The sequence below is a fragment of the Zingiber officinale genome, chromosome 2B, assembly GCF_018446385.1.
Source record: "Zingiber officinale cultivar Zhangliang chromosome 2B, Zo_v1.1, whole genome shotgun sequence".
Classification (NCBI taxonomy): Eukaryota; Viridiplantae; Streptophyta; class Magnoliopsida; order Zingiberales; family Zingiberaceae; genus Zingiber; species Zingiber officinale.
Window position 1 is genome coordinate 116,219,330 of NC_055989.1, and position 18,185 is coordinate 116,237,514.

The 18,185-nt window shown below is 35.3% G+C and overlaps 1 non-coding gene across 1 annotated transcript; it reads right to left on the bottom strand.

Moving 5' to 3' along the window:
• Positions 1-15,098: 15,098 nt before the first annotated feature.
• LOC122049872 lies at positions 15,099-15,205 on the bottom strand. Its single transcript, XR_006131122.1, has one exon. It is a non-coding gene; the product is annotated as a small nucleolar RNA R71 (small nucleolar RNA).
• Between the last annotated feature and the right edge of the window lie 2,980 nt (positions 15,206-18,185).

Genomic DNA, 18,185 nt, shown 5'->3' on the forward strand with positions numbered 1-18,185 from the left:
GTGCCTAAGTGTATACCATTACTTGACACTAAGTCCATTAATAAGATTGTGCCCCTTCCGATGGGGAAGATCACACGCTCTTAATTAATTTCCTATAGTCATCCGAAATGGAAGTTTGGTCTAGTGATCCGCAAACAAACTCATCCGATATGGAGGAAGGCACTCAGAGCCAACGCACAAGTTTGTTTGCATCACTTACAAACCAGTAATGGAGACCGTGGAATTCACTAAAATAAATATGTTTGTTTGTTTGCATCCTTCGGTCTCCCACTTAGTTATTTAAAGTGAGGAATTTTGATGATGCTAGCCTACTAAACATGTACACTAACATTCACACACAGTACAATACAAAAGCAATAAATAGAAAAACTAATTTTCAACTATTATGGTTTTTATCTATTGTTGTCCTCCGTGTGTCGTCATCCCTAGCTGCTGCCATCTTTGGCCATCGCCACCGGGTCTAGTTGTCGCATCCATCTTGCTCCTTGTTCCGCTGCGCCACTCTGATCCTCAAAAGGTTCCACGCCTTATAAGATTCGATCCGCGACATAAATAGAATTTTACATTTTTTGATCCTATATTCCTCGAAGGAATGTACATGTAAACTAGATCGAACATAAAATAAAATTTACATCCATCGATCCTATATTCCATAAAAGGAATGTATATGTATCTAGATCAAAAAATAAAATCCTAATAAAACTAAATACAGCTCCTGCTGTATTTTATAATACAATCATGCACACATAATAAATGCCCTTAACATGTCCAAGGGTCCAATCACACACATAATAACTATAAGTCAGAACAGTTGGATCCTGCATCCACAAAGTTAGCACATCCTACTATTAACCTGCCTAAATTATGTATGACATGTGCATAATTAAACTAATACCAAATACACAGAGGCAAAACCCTAGCTCTGATACCAATTATTGGTTGCTACTCGGAAAACCCAATGGCTCCACTGTACAAAAATTTTGTACGTGATCTGAACCTTTCCTAGCTACCATGTGTTCTTTTAAGTTAAACTTGTATCTTCTGCAGAACTTAACACGTTTGATTCCAAGTTTAACTTATATGTTCTTTAGGTTTAGATTTGGATCTCCTGCGGAACTTAACACGTTTGATCCAAATCACCTAGGTTATAAATTCAATTAAATATTAGTTTCCAAAATTGGCTTCCAGTACTGCATGGCGAGGCACTTGGCCTCCTTGGATATGGGAGCAACCACCACCGACCAGACAAAACCTTTTAAGGAAAGTTAATATTTAATTTCCTTATATAACTCTAGGTTAACCAAAAGAAACAATCAAATCACAAGGAAAAAAAGAAAAAGAACACAACATCGAAATTAAATTCGAAAAACAAGAATCGAATGCCTCTTGTATTTGGTATTTATACAAAGAAAAATTAACTAGTATGATGTGGAAATTAAATACTAGTTATACCTCTTCCTTGTATGCTAAAAACCTCGAGATTTTTTGCCGTATCCCTCGCCTCCTCTTAGACGTCGTGTGGGCAACGATCCTCCAAGACGAACACCACCCGGAAAGCTTCTCCTCCTTCTCTAGAATTTGGCCACCACCACCACAAAGGAGCAAAAGAGAGCAAAGGGAAGAGAGGGAGAGGGGTCGGCCACTTGATGATCTCCGACAACACAATATCAATTGTTATGTTTTTTTAAGGCCTCCCCTTTTCCCATTTTTATATTAGTTTCCCAACAGAAAATTATGGAAAGAGTTTTATAAAAAATTAGACTCATTCCTATTTCCTTTTAATTTTTTCTTTTTCTTTCCTTTTAATTAATCAATCCTAGATTGATTTATTAATTAAACAACTATTTATTGATGTTTAATTATTTGACCGGCCCCTTGGTTGGGCACTAAGCAAGGTGGTCGGCCACTTATTAAAAGGGAAAGAAAGAAAATTTTTTTATAAAATTTAAAAGAAGAAAACTTCTAATAAAATTTTACAAACTCTCCTTTTTTTTTCTAATGTGGATATTAAAAGGAAAGTTTTAAAATTTAAAACCAAGTTTTAAAATTTAAAACATCTCTAATAATATTTATTTTTAAAAGAAAGTTTTATAAATTTTACAACTCTCTTTTAAAACCTTATGACCTAATTTAAATTAGGAAAATTTTATAAATTTTTAAAATCTCTCTTTTTACAAATTGTAAATATCTGAGGAAATTTAAAAATTCAAAAACAACCTTCCTAATTTAAATATTGCGGCCGGCCCCCTTGCCCAAGGCAAGGGCCGGCCACTTCTAGAGAATATGTGGCCGGCCATTGCTTGGTCACCAAGCAATGAATCAGCCCCTTCTTGGACACCAAGATAGACTTTTCTTTGGATGGACTTGAGGCTTTATTGAGGCTACAACAGGGACCTAGAGGAGAAATTGGTTTTGGCCTTCCGATGAGCTTGAGTATCCCGTGCTCGCCCCGAACACACAACTCAAGTTCATCGATAATAACTCATTCCACTAGAGAGTTATTACCGCACTACCGCACCAATCCCAAATTACATTATGGGCTCCTTCTTATCATGAGTGTGTTAGTCTCCCTGTGTTTAAGATTATGAATGTCCACTAATTAAGTGAGTTACTAATAACTCATTTAATTAATATCTAGCTCCAAGAGTAGTACCACCCAACTTTATTGTCATGTTGGACTAGGTCCACCTACAGGGTTTAACATGACAATCCTTATGAGCTCCTCTTGGGGACATTCTCAACCTAGATAATTAGGATACATATTCCTTCTATAATCAACAACACATACTATAAGTAATATCATTTCCCAACTTATCGGGCATATTGATTTATCGAGCTAAACCTCACCCTTTGATAAGTCAAAGAAATAAATATTAAATATACATGCTTGTTATTATATTAGGATTAAGAGCACACACTTTCATAATAACTAAGGTCTAGTTCTTTTACTAAGTCAATACAAAAAAAACTTACCTAAATGATCCTACTCAATACACTTAAAGTGTATCAGTGTAATTTATTAGTCAAGATAAACTAATACTTAATTATACTGCATCTATTCTGATGGTTTGTTTTTTTCCATCTTAGTCGTGAGCAACTGTTTATAATTTATAGAGAACCGACAACATGATCTTCTAAGTGTGACTCCGCACTCCATGTTATCTACTATATAAATTAATTGAACAATTATATTTAACAAATAAATGTAAACATTTGACCAATGTGATTCTTTATTTCAAAATAAATGTGTACAAAAGCTAAACTTTTAAGTATACACTCCAACACTTAGAACATCCCTTAAAATCTAACACTCTCACTTGGCCCAATTCCAATTGCCATGGTGTCCTAATCCGTAAGGATGGACGTGACTCTCAAACTTACTTTGTGGTAATGTTTGTCAAAGGATCCGCTAGGTTCCTTTCAGTGGAAATTTTTTCGAGTTGTATTTTTTTCTACTAATGATCACCCTTAAATATAAATATGAATCCAGATTGGGACTTGGAATCATCTTTGTCCATTTGGAAACTGACATCCGTATATCCACGTATAATCATATCACTATCTCCATAAACTAAGAGCATATCCTTAATTCTTCTTAAGTACTTAAGGATCATCTTGACAATCGCCCAATGATCCAATCCTGGATTTGATTAGTATAAGCTCGTAACACTCAGAGTATACGATACATAGGGCCTAGTACATAACATAGCATACATGATAGATCCTATTGCAGACACATAAGGTATCTTATCCATGCAAATCCTCTCATCTTCTGTGTGTGGGCACATAGAATTCAAAAGGTGAATTCTGTGCCTTATAGGTATGAAAACTTTTTTGGATTCAGACATGCTAAACCATTTTAGCACTCTGTCTATATATGTCGACTGTGAAAGACCAAGCAACCTTTTCAACCTATCTCTAGATATTTTCATCCTAAGGATATAAGTTGCTTCTCCCATATCTTTTATGGAGAATATTTTGGGCAACCAAACTTTAACTGACTGAAAAACTGGCACATCATTTCCTATAAGTAATATGCCATCAACATATAATATCAGGAATACGACTACACTCCCACTAACCTTTTGATACACACAAGGATCATCTATATTTTATGAGAAATAAAATTCTTTAATTGCCTCATCAAAATGGATATTCCAACTCCTAGATACTTACTTTAGTCCATAAATAGATCGTTGAAACTTGCATACTTTGTTTTTGTCAACAGATGTGAAACCTTCGGGTTATATCATATACATGTCCTCGAGTAGATTTCCATTAAGGATAGTTATTTTCACATCCATTTGCCATATCTCATAATCATGATGAGCTGATATGATCAAGAGTATCTAAATAGATTTAAGCATGGCTACAAGTGAGAAAGTTTCGTCATAGTTAATGTCTTGCCTTTGATAATAGCCTTTCACTACCAACCTTGCCTTGTAGGTAATCCATGTTGATTTTCTTCTTGAAAATCCACTTGCACCTTATAGGTGTTATGCCCTCAGGTGGGTTCATAGCGTGAGCCTTTTCGCATGTCACAAGGTGCCTCAAATTAATAAAGTTCAGAAACTCAACTAAACTAAAGATACGTGTTGTAGTAAGGAGTCTCAAGTCGTATTTTTCCAAGGATAACTAGTGAGTGTGTGTAAATTCTAGAATTGATTCAAATTGAATTCTCTCGTAAACAAGATCAAATATGCTTCTCCATTTGATTCACATTGCAAATTAAATTCTTCTACCATCAAAAATAAAATCAAAGAAGGTTCATTCTCGTCTAAACATGATTAAACTCCACCTCATCAAGTTATCAATAATTAAATTTGGATTTTTAAGTATCATCTCATCAAATGAGTTAATTAATATACATTCCATTCAAATTCACAGAAATAAAGCATTCAACATTCACATTAGCCATTAAACTCAAGAACTAAATACAATTGCAAAATCGAAAGCAACATCTCATTCACCATCACAATCAAATTTGATACTCATCTTAATCACCAAGTCTTCAATCCTCAATCACATTCAACAATGTCTAATAGAGGTTAATAATGAAAATCTCAAGTGATTCATTCAACATTCAAGCATGAACACTGTCACACAAATCTAAAGAATCGAACAAGGGGGTTTTCTAAATCTATAAATTGAAATTAAGCACCAACTTGTAAAGACCGGGTAAGGTAATTCAAACTAGAAATTAAAATACAATCTATACTATCATATCTTCAGATATGAGAAATGAAAAGAAATCAAAATCTAAAAACATTCCACACCCAAAACTGAACTCAAACTCCTTCCTCTCTGCCGTGAACAGAGAATCACCTCTGGGAACGCCCTTCGGGCAATCACTGACGAAAAACTATACTCACAGCATCATTCAGGAGAAGTCCACAACTACTGGGAACGCCCTAACTAGCTTAGGATCACTTGAACTCACCAGCCGCCAAAGAACAGAGGATGCCTTGGAATTGCGAGGTGAAATCGAAGATGGATTGAACTCTGAAGAACAGAGAACACCCTCAATCTCTTCAGTTGGATGATGGTAGCATCAGATCGGGGAGCTCCCTCAAAACTGTACTTGGTTGACGCTCACGGAAAGCAAGATCACGAACGGGGAACACCCTCAAATCACGCTCTGTCCCTTGATTGTTGGTCGTCAGATCATTGCAAGCTCGCCGGAGATGAAGAGGTTTGATTTACAGATCTGGAAGAGGAATGGGAGGCTTCGGCATCACAAAGAAGAAGACGGTGAACAGTGCGGAAATTGCGAGGAACGCCGAGCTCCACAAACACTGTAGCTTCTCAAGGCTTTTAAATCTTTCTCAATTCTTATCGGACGGTCCAGATTACGTCGAGTCTTGATCAACGGTAAATGCATCTCAGATCCGGATCAAAACCTCTAGATCTTCATCAACGGTTGTGATGTGCTTTCTCTTGGCTTGGATGGACCAGATTCGTGATGAATGGCTCAGATCTCTCTGATCTTCAATGAACAGTCCAAATTGCTCCAAGACTTGATCGACTTGATTAGCCCTAGATTTGAGCCCAAATGTGGTCTGATCTGATCGGGTCCATGGCACTCTTGATGCTTACAAAGAATATAATGAATATTAGCATCTAATACCATGATTATAAGCCAATTTGAAATTAAGTCCAAGATTAATGTAATGCATGAAATATGATGTCAATATAGGTTTCATCTATGAATAAGGTCATTAAAAACATGCATTATGAATCAAAATAGTGCAGCAAAATCATGGTTATCAGTTCACCAAATTCTAAACTTGGTTTTTGTACATAAAATCCATTTCTGACTTCATGGCTATAAGTTACTTATCATTTTCTGAACTATTCAGATTCTCTTTGTAATCAGTGGGCTCCTCATCCTCAATGAGTAACATGTCATTTGATTCTCTTATAAGAGATTCATATCTCTCAGGAATATTACATGTCCTACCTGATCTACGAGGAGGTTGTATCATAATTAGTTGTGGTTCTTGACTAGGCATCTCGTTAGTGTTTATTGGAGTCTCTTGAACTTCATCAAGTTCAACCATACTCCCACTTGCTTCCTGTAAGAGAAATTATTTCTCTAGGAAGGTAGCATGCCTTGAAACAAACATCTTTTATTCCAAGGGGTGATAGAATTGGTAACCCTTAGTTTTCTTAATGTATCCAATAAATAAACACTTATCAGACTTAGCATCTAACTTGTCTGATATAGTCCTCTTCACATAAGCAGGACATCCCCATATCTTCAAATAAGATATGAGGGGTTTCTTACTAGTCCATACCTCATATAGAGTAGTTGAGATTACCTTTGTCGGGACTCTATTTAGCAAGTAAACAGTTGTCATGAGTGCATAACCCTAAAAAATTTTGAGAAGATTTGCATGATCCATCATTGACCTAATCATGTCCAACAAGGTCCGGTTATGCCTTTTTGATACACCATTATGTTGTGGTGTATATAACGGAGTCCATTGAGACAATATACCATTGTCCCTTAGATAATCTTGAAACTCTGGACTTAAATACCCATCACCTCGATCGGATTGAAGTATCTTGATATTTTTACCAAGTTGTTTCTCTACTTCATTTCTGAATTCTCTAAACTTTTCAAAGACTTCATACTTGTGTTTCATTAGATAAACATACTCATAATGAGAGTGATCATCAATGAAAGTAATAAAGTAGCTATAACCTCATAGTGCATGAGTTGACATTGGTCCACATACATTGGTATGTATGAGCCCAAGTAACTCATCAATTCATTCACCCTTTACAGAAAAAGGTAACTTTATCATCTTACCTTTTAAACATAAATCATATGTATCAAATGTATCCTATTCAAATGATTCAAGAACTACAATCTTTTGTAATTCGGACATGCGTTTCTTGCTTATATGGCCAAGGCGACAATGCCATGAGTAAGAGGTTAATTGATTATCTAATCGGGTGCAGTTATTGCTCGTATCAATGTTGAATGCGTCACTAGATGTATCTAACACGTAGATGTCATTGTATAAAGTTTCAGTGCCATAAAAAATACCATTCAACGTTATATAACAGCAATTGTTACTAAAAGTCAAATGAAAACATTTTCTATTTAAGAAAGAAATAGAAACAATGTTCTTTATTAATAAGGGAATAAAATAATAATTATCTAGTTCTAAGACAAGTCCACTAGGAAGTCATAACAAGTATGTTCTGATGGTGACTGCAACAATCTTTGCTCCATTCCCAACTCACAGACTTATTTCTCCCTTGATGAGTCTTCTACTATTCCTTAGTCCATGTATTTCATTATATATATGTGAGCCACACCCAGTATCTAATATCCAAGTGTCTAAGGAAATAACACAACAATCAATAATAAAAATACCTAAAGATGATGGGGCATAGAATGCCTTATTCTTCTTCACGAACTCAAGATAGATTTTACAATTTCTTTGCCAATATCCCATGCTACCACAATAATAGCATTGGCCCTTTTGTGCCAGTTCTACTGTCTTGGCCTTTTTACTCTTCTCTTTAGCCTGATGTTTTGGCTTCCTCTTAGAACCTTTCTTGAAGGAGTCTACTAACATCACAACTTTCTATTCACCTTTAACAAAAGACTCTATAGTCTTGAGTATATTAATCATCTCGAGAATGGTCGATTTTAAATTATTCATCTGATAGTTCATCACAAATTATGAATGACTTTTGGCAAACTATGTAGAATTAAGTCAATACTTAACTCATGATCTATTATAAAACTGAGTGATGCTAAACGCTCTATATAGTCGTTCATGTTTAGTACATATTATATTGCGGATGAATCCTCCTGCATCTTTGAGCAAAAGAGAAACTTAGAGATCTCGAACCTTTCAGATCTAGCTTGCTCATCAAATAGCTCATGAAGATGAAAGACAGTATCATAAGTATCCAAATGCTTATGTTGTTTCTGTAGTTCAGGAGTCATAGCAGCTAGCATGATACAACTTACAAGTATAGAATTATCCTTATGTTTCTGAAGGGCCAACAATTGGTTCGCAGTTGCATCAGCATCAATACTTGTGAGAAGAGGCTGACCAAGGACATAAGTTATTTTCTCAACTTTTAGAACAATTTTTAAATTTTGAAACCAGTCTAAGAAGCTCGGCCCAATCAATTTATTCAAGTCTAAAATTGAACACAGATTAATAAAAGTAATAATTAAATAATTAACCTAGAAATACAAAAATGAGAATATATGAGAGACGTGATATTATTTATGCAAACAATTTACATAAAAGCTCGCTTATTTATCAAATTCAAGTACCCTTATTTTTTAATTCAGGAGATGGTAGGTTTTCTCCAAGTGGGTTGATATCCACCATAGATAAGAATAACCTTAACTTTGGCTAACAAGTCATTCTTAGCTATAGCAGTAGGTAACAAGTTTACCGATTGCATATCACTTATATGCAACTATCACATTATGCTAGCAACTTTTTGATCTTCGCATAAACATCGAGTTGTTAACACATTAACAACTATACATCAAATGCATATCGCCCAACTTCAGCTCTATCCATATTGATCACGGCTTGGGCACAACAAATCAACGCTTCAAGTTTAAAACATACCCATTAATCATGAAATTGTATCTCTATAGTTTGAACATATTTAATTTCAAGTTTGAGCTTAACTTTGGCTAATAACTCAAGTAAGAACTTAAACTCTGGTTCTTACCATATTAACGGAATGTGTAGATTTAATATTCTGTAAGGGATTTGATCTTATCTACATCATGCAAATATTCTATCTATATAGCATTACACGCATGACATAAATGATGACATGACATGTCACACGCATGACATAAATGATGACATGACACATCGCACGCATGACATAGCATGACACATCACACATATGGTAAGATCTAATCACATCACACGCATGGTAAAATCTAATCATGTCATAATTAACGCATCTACATGACATACAATATGGTATGAATATGATATAAATTTACATATGTTATAATACTATTTTGGAAATAAAAATATGTTATAAATCTTATTTTAATAAATCAAGATTTATCTAATCAAATTAAGAAACTAATTTCTAAATTTAATTAATATGTTTTATCTAAAATCTTCCTATCAATCAAGAATCTTTAATTATTTTGGAAACAAATTTTTAAATTAATTTTCTAATAATTTAGGAAATAAATAATTAATATTTCTTAATTTATTATAGAATAAATCAAATCAGGATTTTTTATGATTTTTCAAATCTTTCCAAATTTAGTATTTCCTAACAATTTAGAAAATTTTCTAAAAATAGAATATTTTAATAAATCTAAAAATTACAGAAAAGATTAATTCTATAATTTAATTTAGAATATTTCAAATCTAAACTTTTAATGATTTTTCAAATCTTTCCAAATTTGGTATTTTCTAACAATTTAGGAAACTTTCCAAAATAGAATATTTTAATAAATCTAAAAATTTTAGAAAAAATTAATTCTATAATTTAATTTAGAATATCTTAGGTCTAGATTTTTTTAAAATTTCAGAATCTTTCTATCTTTGGTATTACTTAACAAATTAGAATTTTTTTAAAAAATAGAATATTTCTTAAAATTTCAGAAATAATAATTTATAAATTAACATAATATTTCTAAATTTAATTTTCCAAAATTATATTAGAAACTTTCCAAAAATGATTTTTTTTTTTAACAATTTAGAAAACTTCCAAAAATAGAAAAAAGTCTTAATAATTTTAGAAAAATCTAAAATTAATTATAACATTAATTACGAACCGTCAAATAATTTTACGATCATGTTGAAGCACGATCAGTCTCTAATACCACTCTTAAGATATGCTCGATCTGGGTGCGTGATAGAACACGTTTCATAAACATATGCAGCAAAAAATAAAATAATAATAATTCCTAATTATTACATTATACACACCACACGCATACAAGGATATAACATGCTAAACATGATCGTATAATTAAAATTTTATGAAAAGTAAATTTACGCTAGGTATACCTTATGAATGACTTGTAACGAGAAGGGCATCAACCATAGCGACATTATCGAACCTCGCCTCTATTCTTATCTACGTTGAGCTCCTCAAGACAACTCCTTGAGTACAAGCATCTCCTTCAGAAGTTACTAGCCATGAGCGAAGAAAAAGGATCAAGAGGAAGAAGAAGAGAAGCACACAAGGGAGAGTTCTTCTCCGTTGTGGCGGTCACAACAACAAGAGGGATCACCCTCTTGTTGGCTACGGGAGAGAGAGGAGAGGGAGAGGAGAATTGGATTTCCAAAAGCCAATCAACCAAATAATAAAACTTATTTCCAATATATATATATATATATATATATATATATATATATATATATATATATATATATATATATATATATATATATATATATATATATAATCCTCTTTAATGAGTTGGATTAGAAATCCCAAATCCAACACATTATCCCTTAACTAAAAATTAGCTCATTATCCCCTTGGTTTGATTCACAATTAAACTAAGTTGGTTCATAACTAATTCATGATTAAATCAAATATGATTCAACTCTACCATAAGAGATGTAGCCCATCCACGCTTCTATCATGACAAATATTTCCATATTTATCTTATGTATGGTCAAACCAAACATTTATCTCTTGATCTAAGAATCATATTCTTTAACTTATTTTAGGTCTTTTAGAAACTCATTAGTGCATGTGCCCCAATAGGTTCTCGGTTTATCTTGATCATCCATAATTAACTACTTACTTATAGAACGATCATGAGTGAAACCTATTAGTACATCATGATCCTCAATTAGCTAAAAAAACATAGTTGATCTTAGAACTAATTCTAAACCCTTCAGCAGCTACAATGAGTCATGCCTTGTTCCTTTCACTCGTCTTATACCCACTTGGTTCAGGACATGGTCTATATGTTTGTCCCCACTAGACTGACTATGTCACACCTAGCCCAAGTAATACTTCCTCATTTTACATATTCAAATTACTCGTATATGTGTACAAGACTCTTGTACTCTTAACATGTGATGCTTTGGCCAAAGACTTTGAGCAATAATCCTAATGAGTGGTCATAAGGTATGCATCTCCTTGCAAGGAGCGGTGAATCCTCTGTAGGCTATCCAAATATCTTCAATCATCCTGGGTCCACACCTCAATGAGGTGGTTTCTTAAGATGTCAAAGTATAAGTCTCCATGACCAAGATGACTTGTATACCTCAAGTCAAAGAAAACTTGCACTCGAGCTGCAGTAAGAGTTTCACAGATATATCCATATCTATAGATAATCATATGAAGTCTTATAGCGAGTCACTCTAATGAACTAGTTAACATAACTAGCATCCATGTTTAACTCTTGACATCTCAATGTCTCCAGTTAATGAGAAAGCAGTTGCTTGGTGAACCAAGGAGTATAATCGGTGCTAGTCTTACATAATTGATGATGCTCGAATGTATCAATTCGACGACTAGAAAAATTTCAATACGTTCATAATTACACATGTAGAGATAATCACTAGTTGTGATCCAATCATAATTTCTCATGTTATGAATTGTATTGCGAGCATTCAGTAAATAAGTTTAAGACAATCAAACATATAATATGCACTCAAATAGTAAATCTATATTTAGTAAAACCATAAGACAATTACCTTAAGACATCCCTCGAAATTTAAGATGTGTAAATAGATATAAAGAATTGGTCACAATATAGAGAAGATGCTCTAGATTGTATAACTGGGTCGTTAGTGATAAAGAGTATCCATTTAATCAGACTTTCTAGAGTCATCACCTTGAAAATAAGTAAGAGATTAGCTAATTAGAGTTTAATGAGTTTTCCCAATTTAATATTAAGAAGTGACTTATATAATCTAGACTGTATGATCAGGGACCCTTATGTGACAAGGTGTATCCCTTTAACCAGACTTTCTAGTGTTATATCTTTATTTAATAGTATTGAAAGTGGTGTAAATATTCTAATGTAACCTTCATGGGCCCATAATAAACACCCGTATGTCGCACTACGGTTGTATCAAAATCAATTAAGTATCGAACTCTCTCTACACTAACATAGCATAGGCAGTAGCACAGGTCATCTCTCACAAGGAATGTAGACAATGTATGATAAATCTTATGATGCAATTTTATTCGAACATAAGGTTTGGATTTAAGATCCTAAGCTAATAACAGTAAAGATAAAGATACTCTAATCTCATCTATGAGAGCACAAAGCAAAGTATCCCTAATCTACTCATGATGATGGAATTAAAACTAAGCTACATTGCGAGATTATCTAGTTAACAAATATAACTAACCTACAATTTAATAAGAATGACATTGCAAACAACTAAATAAATGGAATTACAAAACTAAAGCATATCAAGTGGAAGAAACATTTCAATGAACAAGTTGTAGGCATGAATCAAATTAACCCTAATACATGCAATCTTAAACAAGAGACCCAAATCCAATACATTCTCAACATAACAAATCAACACAAAGATCAACCAACAAACAATTAGATCTAAATCAACACATCAAAGGACCAAACCAAACTTGCAATATGGATGAAGAAGAAGAGATGGAGTTGTTGTCCTAATTTGTGGAAGAGCTGCTGGAACTGGATCTAAGGTTGAAAGGTATTGTGGTTGAAGTTGGTCCTAGAAGAAGATGAGGTGGTCAGAGGGATGATTGGAGAAGGGAAACCCCAAATACAAAGGAGGAGAAGGATCAACAATGGGAAACTCCAACTCAATCCTTGGCGCTGGTGGATGGTTGCGGATGGTTGTCCTTAGTTGAGATGGAAGTGGCGTCGCTGATTATTGATAGATGGATCACGATTGGAGGAAAGGAAACCCCTTAACTTCATGGTGATGCCTATGGTGGATGAAAAGTGGCCAATGGTGATGTGTAATCGAGGAAGTAGAGGTGGCATCGGCGAATGAATGATGAAATAGGGAGGATGATGGATTGTCAGAGGAAGGGAACCCCTTGACCTCTGGTGGTCCTGTGGTCCGGTGGTAGTGGGATCACTTGTGAGATGGAAGGAGGCATCGAGTGGCCAAAGGAGTGGTAGTGGAAGAAGCTGGCAAAGAACAGAGGTGATCTCGATCGGGAGCCAAAGAAGCGCGATGACATTGTAGTCTCTCCTTTTAAACTGATCTCAAATCTAAACGGATGGCCAGAAATGGACCAAATTGTGATGGATGACCTAGATCTCCTCGGATTTCGAATGGGCGACCTAGATTGCTTCAGAGCTTGATCTCTCCAATTAATCTCAGAATTGGGCCCAATTTAGATCGATCTGACTTGATTCCATGCCCCTTCATTGCCTACAAAGACCTCATTCAAATGATTAGCCATAATTCCACAAATAAATGATATATTGCATTAAAACCTAAAAATAAGTCTAACTTGTGAAATATGATATAACTACAGATTTAGCACACGATCAACTCAAAAATATGAGTATAGGATCCTAAATAATACAATAAAATGATAGTTATCAGTCTGTACCGATAATTTGGTTAGAATCCCTACAAGAGCATAAACATGGAGGTGAGGAGATGAACAATACATAGAGCAACAATTAGCATCATAATGAAATCGAAATAATAAAAGTGTTTCCCTAAACCAATTCCTCTCTTTTCCATCATTGCTCTAATTAGATCTCTCTCTCTCTCTCTCTCTCTCTCTCTTAATCTCTTTCTTTCAAGCATTCACACAACTTTTGATCGCTTAGATAACTTATTTAACAAACTCAACTAGTGCTTAATCAATAGTGTCTGTAAATTTGATATTTTATTACTTGATGACATAACTATGCACTTGTGATTAGACAATAAGTTTTTAGCATCGTTACCAGGGATGGTTTTCGATTAACATTAGTTGATTGATGATTTAGTTAATCTAGGCTCCTTTATTTTTGTTAATAAATTCTGCATTTATTCTCTTGTTAATAGTTTTGCAATTTAATTTTCTTTCCCATAAATTCTGTAATTACTTATTTGTAAATAACTTTGTTTTAGAACTCTATTTTTAAGGAGATTTGGATTTGTTCTCTTTGCATGTGAAGGTTTAACATTACAGGAGATCTTTTATCTATTGAACCTAAGATTGATAGAAAGAAGAAGAAGAAATCTTCAAAGACAATTATAAGAAGAACAAATACAATCTACCATGACAAACAAACTTTTAAAGAATTATGCAGCGCCATATGCAAGGAGCCTAAGGTCTAATATCAGCAGACCTACTATTGAGACTAACAATTTTGAACTCAAACTTGTTATTTCTATGGTGCAACAAAATTAATTTGGGAGAGGACCCACTGAAGACCCCAACCAATACTTAGAAATTTTTTATGAGATTTGTGGCACTATGAAGATGAATGATGTTTCAGCAAAGGTTGTCATACTACTTTTATTGTCATACTACTTTTATTTGGTTTTTCACTAAGGGATAGGACTAAAGCTTAGCTCAACTCATTGTCTGTTGACATCTTTACCACTTGGGAAAAATGTAAACAAAGGTTCTGGAAAAAGTTTTATCCTCCAAGCAAGACTGCCTATGTGAGAAATCTTATTGCAAGCTTTATACAAAAGGATAGAGAATCTCTATATAAAGCCTAGGATAGATTCAAGGGACTTCTTAGATAGTGCCCTTATTATGGACTTGAAAAATGGATTGTCATCCATACCTTTTATAATGGAATTAAGTATTAAATAAAGGTATCTTTGGATTCTACAGCGGGTGGAGCTTTAATTAACAAAGGACTTAATGAAGCTGAGAAACTAATTGAAAGTGTGATACTTAATCATCATATGGGCATTAGAATAAAGTAACCGAATTGAGATTGTTGGAAAATATGATGTGAGCACCTTGGACTTAATTTCTGCGAACATGGATGCTCTTACAAAGAGGTTTAACTCAATGAATGCAAATCCAATGATGCAGTGAATACATGTTGTGAAGTTTGTGGCAATACAAAGCATACAAAGGAAGCTTGCTAATTAGGAGCAATCACTGTACAATTGGCTCAAATTGAACAAGCGAATGCTATTGGCAACTTCAATCCGAGACCCAATAAACCCTACTCCAGAACTTACACCTCCGATAGAGGAATCATCTAAATTTTTCTTATCGAAATAATCAAGATCAAGTAGGGCAATCATCTGGATTTCAACAAAGTTCACAACCCTCAAGATTAAAAAAATCTTGAAGAAATGCAAGTCACTCAAGTAATTATGAAGAATGAGATCAAGCAACTTTGTGAAAAAAAATGGATAATGCTAAGAAACATTTAAAGTGTTTGATAATCAAATGACACAAGTGTCTAGTTCATCATCAAGATCCCCAAGGACATTTTCAGGAAAGCCCGAACCAAATCCTATGGAGCATTACAATGTAGTTGAGTTAAGAAGCAGAAGGACCTTGGGTGAACCTCAAGTGACTGCGAAGAATAAGGGGATTGCACATATTCTAATTAGAGAGCCTACTCTTACTCCTTCACACAATAATCATATCCAAGAGGAAGTGGAGAATGATGAATCAATTGAAGCTCCCCCAGTGAAGAGATTTGTACCACCAAATCCCTTCCCACAAAGACTAGCCAAGGCTAAGAAAGACGAAGGGTTTGGTAAATTTTTAAAAAAGGTCAAAGAAGTTTGCGTAGAGATACCTTTCATTGATGCATTGCAAAAAATGTCTAAATTTTCTAAGTTTATGAAAGAAATCATCTCCAACCGTCATAAGAAGGATGTGTACGAGACCATTGCTCTAACTAAGGAGTGTAGCGCCTTGACTTTGAACATGCTACCTCCAAAGCGCGACCGTCATAAGAAGGATGGGTACGAGACCATTGCTCTAACTAAGGAGTGTAGCGCCTTGACTTTGAACATGCTACCTCCAAATTAAAGCGCAACTGTCATAAGAAGGATGGGTCCATGGAGTTTTTCTATCCCCAGCAAAATTAGTACAACCTTGATAGGTAAAGCATTTTGTGATATTGGAGCTAGTGTAAATCTCATGCATTATTCTATTTACAAAAAACTTAGATTGAATTACCTCAAATTGATCACCATGATATTACAACTAGCATATCATTCCTATAGATACCTAATGGACATTTTTAAAGATGTATCTGTTGGTGCAATATCCCTCAGGTCAAGACTGACCTGGTTGACCAAGCTTGAGTCTTGGTTTCAGTTTCGATGTTTGACAATACAAGGTTGATTGAAGAAGAATCAAGCAGGTCAAGGTTGACCAGATACTTGACTGGGAAGTCCTAACTGGGATGTTAGGCAGAATGAAAGTCCTGGTGAGTAAAGCCAGGCAGAAGAAAATCCTGGTGAGTGAAGCCAGGCAGAGGAGAAGTCCTAGTGAGTGAAGCTTGGCAGATTGGAAGTCATGGTGAGTGAAGCCAGGCACGGGGAAATCCAGATGGGTCAAGGTTGACCAGAAATCTGGTGAAAGTCCAAGAAGGTCAAAGGATTGACTGGATACTTGGCACAGGGAAATCTAGATGGGTCAAGGTTGACTAGACATCTGGTGAAAGTCCAAGTAGGTCAAAGGATTGATTGGATACTTGGCACGGAGAAATCCAGATGGGTCAAGGTTGACCAGACATCTGGTGAAAGTCCAAGTAGGTCAAGGGAGTGACCGGATACTTGGCATGATGAAGAAAAGTCCAAGTGGGTCAAAGGTATTGACCGGACACTTGGTGAGGGAGTCCTAGCAGGTCAAAGGTGACCGGATGCTAGGCATGATGAACCAACAGGTCATGGATTGACCGGATGTTGGGTTGGGGGCTTTGGGACTTGGTTTTGGGCAAAAACCAACAGCTGGATCAATCAGCCAATCGATTGGCTGGAGCCCAATCGATCGACCGATCGATTGGGGTGTCCCTGCGAGAAGCCTTTATCCCAATCGATTAGTGGATCGATTGGGAGGAAGTCGCGAGCGCACAGAATGCCTCTGGATCGATCAGCCGATCGATCCAGAGGTCCCAATCGATCAGTGGATCGATTGGGAAGGTGTTGTATGTCGCAATAAGCTCTGGATCGATCCGCCGATCGATCCAGGCAAACTTCCAGAGCACAGAGGCGCTCTGGATCGATCCAAAGCCTCCCTGATCGATTGGGAGCATTCCAATCGATCGGGATCCGACCGTTGGCGCAGATAAAGGCCGTTGGCGTGTGTCTTCTTCGCTAGAACTTTACACGATTCATCACCAATCTACAGCAGCTTCTCCACAGTGATCTTCCACTCTTAACGCTAGTTCTTGAAGGATCTTGGAGGCTCTTCCTGTTGGTTGCTACTCGGAAAACCTATAGGTTCCACTGTACAAAAATTTTGTACAAAGGTCTGAACCTTTTTCCTAGCTACCATGTGTTCTTTTAAATTAAATTTTGGATCGCCTGCGGAACTTAACACGTTTGATCCAAAACTTAATCTATTTGTTCTTTTAGGTTTTGACTTGGATCTCCTGCGGAACTTAACACGTTCGACCCAAGTCTCCTTAAGTTATTAATTCCATTAAATATTAATTTCCATAAAAGGTTCCCAGTACTGACGTGGCGAGGCACATGGCCTTCTTGGATATGGGAGCAACCACCACCGACTAGACAAAACCTTTAATAGAAAGCTAATATTTA